Source organism: Balaenoptera physalus, assembly GCF_965194825.1.
Source record: "Balaenoptera physalus genome assembly, chromosome: 2".
In the NCBI taxonomy this organism is placed as follows: Eukaryota; Metazoa; Chordata; class Mammalia; order Artiodactyla; family Balaenopteridae; genus Balaenoptera; species Balaenoptera physalus.
Genome location: NC_138883.1, coordinates 28552061 through 28565264, shown reverse-complemented (window position 1 = coordinate 28565264; position 13204 = coordinate 28552061). Strand labels below are relative to the sequence as shown.

General features: G+C 35.0%; 1 protein-coding gene across 6 annotated transcripts in view; it reads left to right on the top strand.

Annotated features, from left to right (window-relative positions):
• Nucleotides 1–13204, top strand: part of LIN52 (lin-52 DREAM MuvB core complex component) — a 119740-nt gene that overhangs the window by 81552 nt on the left and 24984 nt on the right. The window lies entirely within an intron of this gene.

The window sequence follows — 13204 nt, the reverse complement described above, 5'->3', positions numbered from 1 at the left end:
GAGGAATCCAGGGTTATTGCTGTGCACCAGGCACAGAGGACAGACCATCTGGAGACTTCTTCAGGAAGATGAAATTGATAAATTACATGATGCATCTCAGTATCTTAAGATTTCGACAACAGGCAGTGATAGAGTCTGTGGTTGAACTAGAGATAAATACACAGAAAACTAAGCAACCTAAAAAAACTCAGGGAAAACAAAAAGATATGCAAGAAAGGAAAGGTAATCATAGTTTATTACATGGGTTAGCTATAAGTAGCATTTATATAATCATAATAATGTAGAAAGTGAATATTGATCTAGGTAAAGTTACAGTATATAACTCTGAGGGACTTCCCTCGTGGCGCAGTGGTTAAGACTCCACACTCCCAGTGCAGGGGGCCTGGGTTCGATCTCTGGTCAGGGAACTAGATCCCACATGTATGTCGCAACTAAGAGTTCACATGCTGCAACTAAGAGCCCACATGCCTCAACTAAAAGATCCCGCACGTGGCAACGAAGATCCCACGTGCTGCAACTAAGACCTGGTGCAACCAAATAAATAAATAAATGTTTTAAAAACATACATATAACTGAGTAGATAGGAGGTGGGATGCTTGCATATGTATTGTGAGGAGTTAAGGTGGAAGGATGGGAAAAGGAGCTAAATCATCACTTTCTATATTGGGGGAAGTCAATAGATAATGCCTCAAATTGAAAAATCGAGAAATAGTAATACAAGCATATTATTTAGTCATTTAGAGACATAGAGGTAATAATACAATATAATCAGCTAAACAGGGTAAAAATGGGTCCCACTGAGGAGTTAAAGGTGAACTGCAGTTTTTCATAACAAACCTTATAGAATTATTTGATTTTTGAGACATGTACACGTATAACTTTAATTTTTGAAAAAACAGTTGTTAAAAATAGGTGAAATAGGTAGTAGAAAGGACAGAGACTGGATGTTGTAACATTTAGAGAGACAAAGCTAAATAATGTTTAATAGGAAAATAAATGGAAACTGAAACACGAAATGTATATGAATAGGCCAAAAATAAAAGTTGTATACTTCTCTTTGTTGATGAAAAGGAAGCTAATTACTTTGAATGAAAATGTGATTGCTTACATATTTTCAGTTTTTGTGTTGTAAAATCTGCATGCTCAAACTTACTATAATCCAAAATAAGTAATTCACAGTTTTTGGGTGGGAAGCAACTGTATTTCCACCCCATGATGAGAAATAGAACCCAAAACTCAAGCCCTTAGCAATATATTGGTAACATGATTTGATTAAGGAGTTTCACTCCTTTCCATCTTATCCCCCTTGATATAAGTGGTACCTTTCAGAGTATTTAGTTGGATTACAGTCCAATTGGAAAAAAATTAAATTTTATACTAATTTCCATTATTAGGGTCTTCTAAATATTGACCTCTGGTAACTGGTAGGTTTTGGTGGATGGAATTTTATTTTTTAACATGTCATTGAACTGTACATTTAACGCTAGGTCTGGGTGATCTCTCTGGGGAGAAAGGAATTGATGGATCCTTTTTCTACCAGTCCCTCGTGACCTGTCAGGAGAGCAGGTGCTGCTGGGATGGCTCATGCATTCAGGAGTCATAGTGCAAATCTGATCAAGGCATATATTCCCAAAACCACTTAGGCTAGTGTCCCTCATGGGGAAGAAGCCAACATTAGCTTCCTATGCTTTAAAAAAAAAAAAAAGAAAAAGAAAGAAAAACTAATTATCAACCTACAGCGAATGTCATTCAACTCAAATCCCTGAAGGATAAAGGCATAGGTGACAAATGTTCCTGGAGAGAGGGTTGAGCTGTCACTTGTCTTCTTAATGGATCATCCATGATTGGCTATAGAATCACATGCTATTTCTCCTTATTATGTGTTTCATCTGAAGAATTACTGAATATCTGCAAGTACAAAAGAATTGCACAATTTCTATAAACCTCTTGGGTTTGAACAGAATCCTAGTGTCAAGAAAGATAATAAGGAGTTAGTTTTATTGCTCTTAAAGTATTCAAGGAGCAGCTGTCTATTGACTTAGTTGTCCCTAATACTACACCTATTTTTCCTTACTTTTGATTAGATTCATTACATCCCATTTGCTCTGCATTAACTACACATGGGCATTTATCCATGTCCTGTTTCAGAGGACAGAGTTAGGAACAATGGGAAGAAGTTAGAAAGAGGTTTGTTTGTTTTGTTTTTGCCACAGTGTTAAGGATGTACTTTCCAAATTTCCAGAAATTAAATGGACTCTCAAAAAGTACCAAGTTTCCCATCATGGAGAACTCTCAGGCAGAGCTCTGTGACCAGCTCTGGAATGTTACCAGATACTGTTTAGGATTAGCTGGGAGCTTAGGTTGGGTGATCTCTATTCTTTTCAACTATTAAGAATTAAGGATTCTATTCTTTTTGCTTTCAAAGAAGATCTACAAAATAAACAGCTAGTCTTCATGTTGCACTGCTCCGGTTTTACAATATTTCTGTTTATTCCTAATCTTATAGTCCTCCCTGTTTTAACAGTTGTTATTTATTAATAGGGGTAGCAATGCTATTGGTACTTTCCTTGAATTAGTAAATGTTCTGATAGAAAAATTAGCCAGTTTTTCAAACACCATTTAGAGAAAAAGGAAATGTATTTAATCCAAAGTCTGAATGACTTGAGTTAGGTAATAGGAAGAATTTCTGGACATACAAGGACATTAAAATTTGAACAGAAGTATGAAATTGCCTGTTTTACTGACCTTTGAAAGTAAAACAGATTTTCATATCTGGGATGTCTCATTGACTTAAGCCTTACCTCAGTGACTGATTCTAAAATATCTTCTTTTCCTACATTCTCAGAACAATTTTTTCTCTCCTTTCAAGAGAAATTCCTATTTTATTGATACTAGGAATACCTAGATTATCTTAAGTGAACCTTCTTCTCTTTCTCTTAATACCTAAGTTCTTTGTCTCTGTTTTCTCATTCTTTTTCCTAATTCCAAGAGGTGTCCTTCTTATCTGAGGATTGTCCCCTTTTTTCTGTGTATTCTATTTTCTGTTTTCTGGTTGATTTCTAAGGAACCTTCAACCTTTTCATGCTTATTTCCTCTCTCTCCAGCATCATTTGTCTCTTCCTCCTACAGCATCCAATTCAGCATGTCCAGGGGAAGGGAGCTTATTTCCATTGCTAGACAAAATTATCCCACAGAATTCTCCCTTCTTTCTGACTTCTCTTAATTTATAGCCATAGTTGTTACTTAAGATGTTAGTAGCAAATTTTATTTATTTATTTATTTATTTATTTATTTATTTTTGGCTGTGTTGGGTCTTCGTTTCTGTGCGAAGGCTTTCTCTAGTTGCAGTGAGCAGGGGCCACTCTTCATCGCGGTGCGTGGGCCTCTAACTATCGCGGCCTCCCTTGTTGCGGAGCACACGCTCCAGACACGCAGGCTCAGTAGTTGTGGCTCACGGGCCCAGTTGCTCCGCGGCATGTGGGATCTTCCCAGACCAGGGCTCGAACCCGTGTCCCCTGTATTGGCAGGCAGATTCTCAACCACTGCGCCATCAGGGAAGCCCAGTAGCAAATTTTAAAAGAGCAAAATTTCTCTCACACATAAATAGTTCAGTGTATTGAAAGAAATCTATCATAGTGCCCTTTGAATAAATTCATTCATGTAGCCAATCATGTAATTCAGTTGTTTCACAGTTATTAATTGAGCTTATCCTATGCCTTGGACACTGTTAGATTCTAGGGCCTCAAAAATAAATAAGACGTGAATAAGTCATCTCCCAGTGAAAGACATGCATGTAATTAAATAATTATAGTTCAGTGTAAAAGAAGTTTGTATGTGGTTCATGGCCGACATGAGGAAGGGAATAACCAACTTTGCCTGTGTGAGGGTTTCAGGAGAGGCTTCATAGAAGAGACACCTGAGGCTGAGTCTTGAAGAGTACATAAAAATTTGCCAGGTGGATATAAAGCAGTATAGGAATCCGGAAGAAGGGAGAATACAGAAGAAACTATGGGCCAGTCTAAGTAATCTGAATAATATACATAGGCACAGAAGTATGAATTCAGATGGTACATCTGAGGAAATGCTAGTTGTCCCTGTGTAACTAGAGTGCTGGGAGACTAGCAGGAGATGACATTGTCCATTAGTAAGCTCCATGAATGACAGTACCTTTTCTGGCTTATCCCTTATTGTATCCACATTACCTAGCACATAATAGATGCTTAGTAAAAATCTGATAAACAAAGAAATAAAGAGGTAGGCAGGGGCCTTGTAAACATGAAAGGGGACTTAAAACATTATTCTGAAGATTGTTGGAAGTAATTGAAGATTTCTTTTTAAACCAGGGAATAATATGGTTAGATTTGGCTATAGGAAAGTCACTTTAGCTGTCATGTAGAGAGTGGTTTTGTAAGAGAGTAAAGTTTAGATTGGGAGGTCAGTTAGGTTATCAGTAATAGTCCAGGGATGAGATGGAGAGGACCTAAACTAAACTGGTGAGGCAGTAAATATAACTGACATGAGACATTTGGGTTAGAGACTCAATAAGATTTAGTGACAGATTGAAGATGGGAGTGAAAGAGAAGGATCCATCGTGATCTTCCCTGGTTTCTAATATGGGTGACTTGGTAGATTTGCTCCCATTGCCTAGAATTGGGATACAGAAGATAAAGGAGGTTTGAAGTGGAAAGATAAAAGTAAATAAAACCAGTCTTTAACTTCCTGTTGTGGCAGTTTTGAGATACTACTCTGGTTACCTTTCTTTGGATATAGCTTCTAGTTCACCAACATTTTTCTTATAAAATGACAATGAGAATTAAATACAGCACTCTAATTGTGGACTGATTCCTGAGCAATCCAATATTGTTTTCTGCGATCTGGAATCTGCATCTAATAACAGAAACTAAGATTTTTGTTTCTTTGTTAGCACTTGGATCTCCCAGAGTTAGCTCAAAAGGAACTTGAAAGTCAACCAAAAACCCAAGGTTTTTCAGTTATTAAATCATGTGCCCCCTCATATCCTGCACAGTTTTTCTTTTAATTAAATATCAGATTTTACATTTATCCAATAGCCTTTTCTAGCCTCATTACTCTTTGCACACTTCTCTAACTTCTGGGAACCTGTACTTCCAGGCTGTATGCTTTCCTCTGAATCTTTAGCTGTGAGTATTTCTGAAGATTGTACCTCATTTCTCTTTCCCAAAGCACCCTATGTCTTTGTCCTTTTTGTGACTGCCATCTGGAATGCCTTGGCCCCTCCTTTACATTTGTCCACATCTCATTCACACTTGAAGCCCAATTCAAGCTTAATGCTGTGAATTTTTAGTCCTTACTAGTGCTATTTCCATCTTTGGGCTCCTATAGCACTTATTCTTTACCTGTCTTATGGCCCTTGTCATATTTTGCCTTAATGGTCATTTAACTGTTTTGGTCTACTGTAAACATTCTTAGAATATCTTCTATATTATCAAAATATAGTCTTTGTAAGAGAGAATCAAGTTTTTGTGTTATAGGTTATTTGCCTTGATAACTTAATAAGTTCTTGTAAAGGTAGGTGAATGAGTTATAGAACCTCCTGAAATCTTTGTCAGCTGTGTGTTCATAAGGTTTTTATAGATTGCCCCAATCTATAAAATATAATAGCTTGAAATTATATATATACATATTTATATATATATATATATATATATATATATATAAAATAGCTTGAAATTCCATCATACCTTTCAAATAGGACTTTCATTACACTAGAAAGCTTCTTGCTGCCCTCTTCGGAAAAGCTAGGTAATACTGCCAATTAACAATGCTCAGAAAATTTAATTTTCATCTAACTTCTACTAAGATCAGCCTTTTTCACATTTTTAGAATTTTTATATCTTCTACAGATTCTCAAGCATAATTACTGATGAGCACTTTTTTTCTTTTTGTGTATATCCATGGTGAATATGAAGTATTAATTTATTTGATTACCTGCCAGAATTTATAGTGCTCATTTTGCTTAATTACCAACCTCAAAGCAAAAGAAAATAAAAGTAATTCTTGGTAAGATAAACTCTACAGTATCCTATTTAACATTTTAGAAGTTGCTTTGGAGTTTAAATGTTCCATTTCCTTTCTGCTTAAAAACAGAAGAGATTGAAAAGTTACAGAGTGGTGAGGTTTTTTTGGGGTTTTTTTACATAACATAAGACTTGATAATAAAAATGGAATAATTAATAGTATATACCATAAGCTCCCCTTCTCTTCCTTCCTCTCCTAAGGTTGAGTAATCTTCAGTCCTTTTCCTTTTCTGAAAACCCAGTCATCTTGCTACAAACCATAGGAAAGATAATAATCATTCTGGACTTATGCTTGTTATTAAAATCTGTATGATATACATAAAATCAGATGAATTTCACTCACTTAAAAATGAATTAGTGGAGCAATTCTGCTCAACATGAATAGCAATAGAAACTATAGAAATGGATATAAGCTACCTAAGATGAAGCACCAAGAGAAAAATATTGAAACAAAATTATATAACCTTAGTGGAACAACATCAAGCAGTCTAACATATGGGTAATTGGAGTTCCAAGAAAAGTCAGGTGGAGGCCAGAAAAAGTATTTAAGAAAATAAATGGCCGAAATTTTTCCAAATATGATACAAAGAAGGTCAGTGAAACCCAAACATGAAGAAAACTGTACCAAGACATATCATAAATTGTTGAGTGATAAAGAGTGATAAAGAGAAAAAACTCTTAAAAGAAGGCAGAAAAAGAAAAGACATATAAAGGAACAAAGAATGAAAGCAGACTTCTCATCAGAAAATATACAAACCAGTGATAATGGAATGAAATCTTTAAAATACTGAAAGGAAAAAAATCTGTCAACCTAGAATTCTCTGTCCTGCAAAAATATTCTTTCATAATGAAGGCAAGATAAAGACATTTTCTAGACAAACAAAAACCAAGATAATCTGTCTCCAGGAAACGTACATTACAAGAAGTGTTTAAGGACGTTCAAGGCATAGCTAATAAACCAGTAGTAGAACTATAATGGAATACTAAAAAATACTTTGTTGATCCAAAAGGAGGCTGGGAAAAAAGGAAAAAACAACATATGGGACAAATAGAATAACTGGCAAGATGATGAAATCATATCAATAATTCAATATTTATAAATGATCGAATATACTTGAAAGAGTAGATCTTAAATGTTATCACCACACACACACACACACACACACACACACACACACACAAAATCGCAATTATGTGAGGAGATAGAGGTGTTAACTAGCCTTACTGTGATAATCATTTTGCAATATATACATGTATCTAATTATCACATTGCATACCTTAAACTTACGTATATGTCAATAATATCTCAGTAAAGATGGGGAAAAAATATAAATGGTCTAAACACATCAGTTAAAAGACAGGGATTATCATATTGGATAAAAAATAAGACTCTACTATATGCTATATACAAACTTAAATATAAAGACATGGATACACTAAAAATAAAAGGATAGAAAAAGGTGTTCCGTGCAAACATTAATAAAAAGTAAGCCAGAGTGACTATATCAATATCAAAGTAGAATTCAGAACTGGGAATATTACCAGGGAGAAAGAGTAGCTTTTCATAATGATAAAGGGGTCAATGCATCAAAAGATAGGAGCAGAATTAATGAATCCAAAAAACTCATTCTTTGAAAAGATAAAGTGGATAACTATCTAGATTGATCAAGTAAAAAAAGAAAGAAGGCACAAATTACCAATATCAGAAATGAAAGGAGGGGGTATCATTTTATATCCTACAGACAGTGGAAGGATAATAAGGTAACTTTATTCCAATAAATTTGATAGCTTGGATGGAATGGACAAATTCCTTGAAAGATGCAAATTTTCAAAATTGACTCAAGAAGATATGAAAAACTTGAATAGCTCTACATCTAACAAAGAAATTGCATTTGTAATTTAAAACCTTCTCACAGACAAAACTTCAGCCCCAGATGGCTTCACTGATGAATTCTATTAAACATTTTTTTCTTCCAGTTTTATTGAGATATAATTGACATACAGCACTATATAAGTTTAAGGTGTACAGCATACTGATTTGACTTACATACATCATGAAGTGATTGAGTACAAGTTTAGTGAACATCCATCGTCTCATATAGATACAAAATTATATTAAACATTTAATGAAGAGTTAGTAGAAAATAGAGGAGGGAGAAAGCATTTCCCAGCTCATATTATGAGGCCGGCAATATCTTAACAGCAAAATCAGACAAAGATTAGAAAATCAAACTACAGATATTACCTCATGAATATAGATGCAAAAATCCTTAACAAAATATTAGCAAGTCCATTCCGGCAATATACAAAATAATAATAATACATCATGATCGAGTAGCTAGTAAAATAAGGAAAGACGAAGAAAGTAAGGCATACATATTGAAAAGGAAAAAGCAAAACTGTCTTGATTCACAGATGACATGATTGTTTACATAGAAATCTAAGGAATCTACCAAAAAGCTATTAAAACAAGTAATAAGTGAGTTAAAGCAAGATTTCCGGACACAAAGTACAAATATCAAATTTTATTTCTATATACCAGCAATGAACAATTGGTATATGAGTTTTTTAAAACAAATACAACATGAAATTCTAAGGAATAAATTTAGCCAATGTGTGTAAGACATGTATACTGAAACCTACAAAGCATTGCTGAGAGAAATTAAGGATCTAAGTAAATGGAGGTATATACCATGTTTATGGATCAGAGGCTGAATTATCATGTTAGTTCTCTCTAGATTTATCTGTGTATATTCAATGCAATTCCAATCAAAATCCTACCAGGCCTTCTTGAGAAATTGAAAGCTGAATGATTCTAAAGTTTATATGGAAATGCAAAGGACCTAATGACCAGAACAATTTTGAAAACAAAAAACAAAATGTTAGGGGCGTCCCTGGTGGTCCAGGGGTTAAGACTCCATGCTTCCAATGCATGGGGCATGGGTTCGATCCCTGGTTGGGGAACTAAGATCCCACATGCTGCACGGTGTGGCCAAAAAATTAAAAACAAAACAAAACAAAAAACCCCCACAATGTTGGAGGATTTACACAACCTGCTTTCAAGTCTTACTGTAAAACTACTGTTATCAAGATAGCTTGGCTTTGACATAAAGACAGGCATAGAGATGAATAAAACCGCATAAAGAGTCCAGAAATACACCCATATATATGTAGTCAATTGGTTTTTGATAAAAGTGCCAAAACAATACAAGGATAGTCTTTCAGCAAATAGTGCTGGAACAACTGAATATCTATGTGGGAAGAAATGGACCTTGACCCTTACCTCACATCATAAAAAAAATGAACTGAAAATAGATCATGGATGTAAATGTAAAAGCTGAAACCCTAAAACTTCTAGTAGAAAACATAAGAGAAAATCTTTGCATCCTTAGGATAATCAAAGACTTCTTAGATAACACAGGGAGAATATGCCATAAAACAAAAACGTGATAAATTGTACTTTATCAAAATAGAAAACCTTTGCTCTTCAGAAGACGTTAGGAAAATGAAAACACAAATCACAGACTGTGAAAAAATGTTTGCAATATATAAGCAGTTGATCCTCAGTCACAGATTCTATATTTGCAGATTCACCTACTTACTAAAATTTATAACCCCCAAACCAATATTTGTAGTACTTTTATGGTCATGTGGATATGCACCAGGTGGCAAAAATTTGAGTTGCCCAACATGTGTGTTCCCAGCTGGTGTCAAACAAAATGGTGCTGTGCCATCCTTTTCATGGCCTATTTAGTGCCAGTATTTTGCATTTTTATTATTTTTGTTGATTTTGCAACTTAGAATGGCCCTAAGCATAATGCTGAAGTACTGTCTAGTGTTCCTAAGTCCAAGAAGGCTATGATGTGCCTTACGGAGAAAATACACGTGTTAAATAAGCTTCATCCAGGCATGAGTTAGAGCACCACTGGCTGTGAGGTTTTTTTTAACATTTTGTTTTATTTTATTTATTTATCTATTTACTTAATTACTTACTTATGGCTGCATTGGGTCTTCGTTGCTGTGCGCGGGCTTTCTCTAGTTGCGGAGAGCAGAGGCTACTCTTCGTTGCGGTGTGCAAGCTTCTCATTGTGGTGACTTCTCTTTGTCGTGGAGCATGGGCTCTAGGCACACGGGCTTCAGTAGTTGTGGCATGTGAGCTCAGTAGTTGTGGCTCGCAGGCTCTAGAGAGCAGGCTCAGTAGTTGTGGCACATGGGCTTAGTTGCTCTGTGGCATGTGGGATCTTCCCAGACCAGGGCTCGAACCTGTGTCCCCTGTATTGGCAGGCAGATTCTTAACCACTCCGCCACCAGGGAAGTCCTGGAATAACTAGAATTAAAGACAGACTATAGCAAGTGCTAGGGAGGGTGTGGAACAATGGGAACTTATACATTGCTGTTGGGACAGCCACTTAGGAAAAGTTTGGCAATTACAATGTTAGACATATGTTTACCATATAACCTACCAATTCCGCTCCTAATTTTTCACTCAAAATAAATAAAAACATATATCTGCACAAAGACTGTACCAAATGTTCATGACAGTTTTATTCATAACAACCATTAAGTTGGAAACATCTATCGACCAGTGAATGGATAAACAAACAATTTGTGGTATACCCATGTGATGGAATACTACTCAGTACTAAAAAGTAACAAACTACTGATACAGGTAGCAATATGGATGGGTATGAAAAATGTTATGCTAAAGAGTACCTAGTATATGATTTTATTCATATGAAATTCTAGAAAAGACAAATCCAATCTATAGTGACAAAGTAAATCAGTGGTTACCTAGGACTAAGGTGATGTTGGGGTTCATTACAGAAGGGCACAAGGAAACCATTGGCGTTGATAGAAATATTCTATATCTTGATTATGATGGCAGTTACACAATTTGAAATGTCTGTGAAAACTCATTAAACTGTGATTGAAAATAGGTGCAATTTATTGTATGTAAATTATACATCAAGAAAGCTGCTTTTCAAAGAATGAATTAGTTGAGGTTTGGTTTGGATTTTAGGAGGAGGATTTTGGATTTGTGGGGGAGGCAACACATTTCCTGAAGAGACATGTTTCATAGAACCAGTACTTGAATACCCATTTCTTCCTAGCTAATGTGTTTCTGAAAAATTCTGCCATTAAATGAAAAAGATTTTTATTACTTTTAGTAGGAAAAACTATGATGCATTCCATCCCAACAGATACCCAAACAAATTTCATAGGTAGAAAAATATATCAACTGAACAGTGAAAACAAGCTTAAGTAGTAAGAATGTCGAAGTAAATAAATACAGACTGTATAACAAACATAATGTAATGAAGCTTTATTGTGTTTATCAAAGGAAGAAAAGATTTGAGTGGGTGGCAGTTGTGGAGGTGGATGTGAGAGAGTTGGTTTTTGGAAAGAGCATCTTGCTGCACTTTTTTTTTTTCTTCACTAATTTTTCAAGCTTTAGGGGACTTAAATTATCTTGCACTCAAACTGCAGTTAAAAATAAAGTCATAGCATAAACATGAGAGCACTTTCAATCATATGGAAATTTTAAAGAATTATAGATGAAATGTTATCTCTTCATCCCTCTTGGTTGGCATACATTCACAAAGCAAATGTTTGGGGTTTGTTCAAACATGGCAGACAATACACATTTGGTCCATGTGATGTTCTCTGGAGAATGACAGTGTTGAACAGAATGCACCAATGTTGAAATAGCACTTTTTATAAAACCATTATATGAAAACAAAAGTCTGTTGTATTTTATACACCAGAAACAATTAGAATATAACATGTTTTTTAAAAAAAGATATCCTTCCCAATGGTACTTAAGGGTTTAATCTCTCAAAAATTTTATAAGACCTTTATGGAGAAAATTGCAAACTTTATTGACAGACATTAAAGAAAACCTAAGTAAATGTCATGAATTAGAAGGAAAACAAAAGCCATTATACTAAAGACTTTTTTAAAAAGTTTTCTAAAAAGTAATGAACAGTCATTATGTGAGTAAAGTCTGCATTGACACAGACCTGGAATTTGGAAAGTGGATTTAGACCGAGTATCTCGTGTGTCTTTCATTTTAATTCTTAAAACAAACTTAAATCACATTTCTTGGGAAGTTTATGCCTGGAATGTTTGAAATACAGATTGCTGTTTCTTCTCCCTGGAACGCTTTGTCCACTTCCTTAGCCCTTTTTCTGTGCTCCTGTTCATCCCTCTATTATAGCCAATATCAACTTATATTATTAATGATGTATATATTTCTAGTCTGTGAACTCTCTTAGGTCAGGGACCGTCGGGAAATAACTGTAGCAGGCTCTGGAGTTAAGGCCACTTGGATTCTAATCCTGTCTCAACCACTTATTAGCTGTTTAAACTTGAGCAAATTATATAACCTCTCTGTGCCGCATTTGTAAAATGGGAATGATAAATGGCACCTATTTATAGGATACTGTGATGATTTTAAATAATAATGTATTAAGTGCTTTGAATAGTACCCAACATAATGATCACCATTCAGAAATGTTAGCCATTGTGGTTCTTAGCCATTCAGCAGCACAGACTCTTCCCTGGGTGAGCTCTAAATTTTGAACAATGTGTAATAAACGTGTTAACATTACAGTGATGCCAGTTAGGTGGAATTTAGGACTGAGCAGGTTTTATATAATGTGTGGAGCAGAGTACAATTTGTTTTGAGTAAGAGGTAAGAAGCATAATGTCAAGTCAGCACCAAGGATGGCGCTAATTAGAACAAGTGAGAACTCTGCTTCACCGATATATTAAGAATGTAAGAATGTGTTCAGATCAGAAAATGATCCTACTCAAATAGCCACACAGGACTGAAGGGCAACCAAGTAACTAGTGTGACAATTTTATGGCCCCTATGAGAAATTATACTATAGAAATAACTTGTGTACTGATTTTCTGAATCCTTTAATCTCTTCAAAGTGTGAATACAAAAAAGTGAGCATTACTAATCCTATATGAAGTTGTGTTCAATAAGTACATATTGAATGAACCAATTAAAAAAAAATGGAACCATCTGTATTATTCTTATCTTCAGAGAATAGCACAATAATGAGCACGTGGGAAGTCTACAATTAAATGCTTTTGTGTAAATAAAATGGTCTTTATTGCTCATGATCTGAGTTAGGATT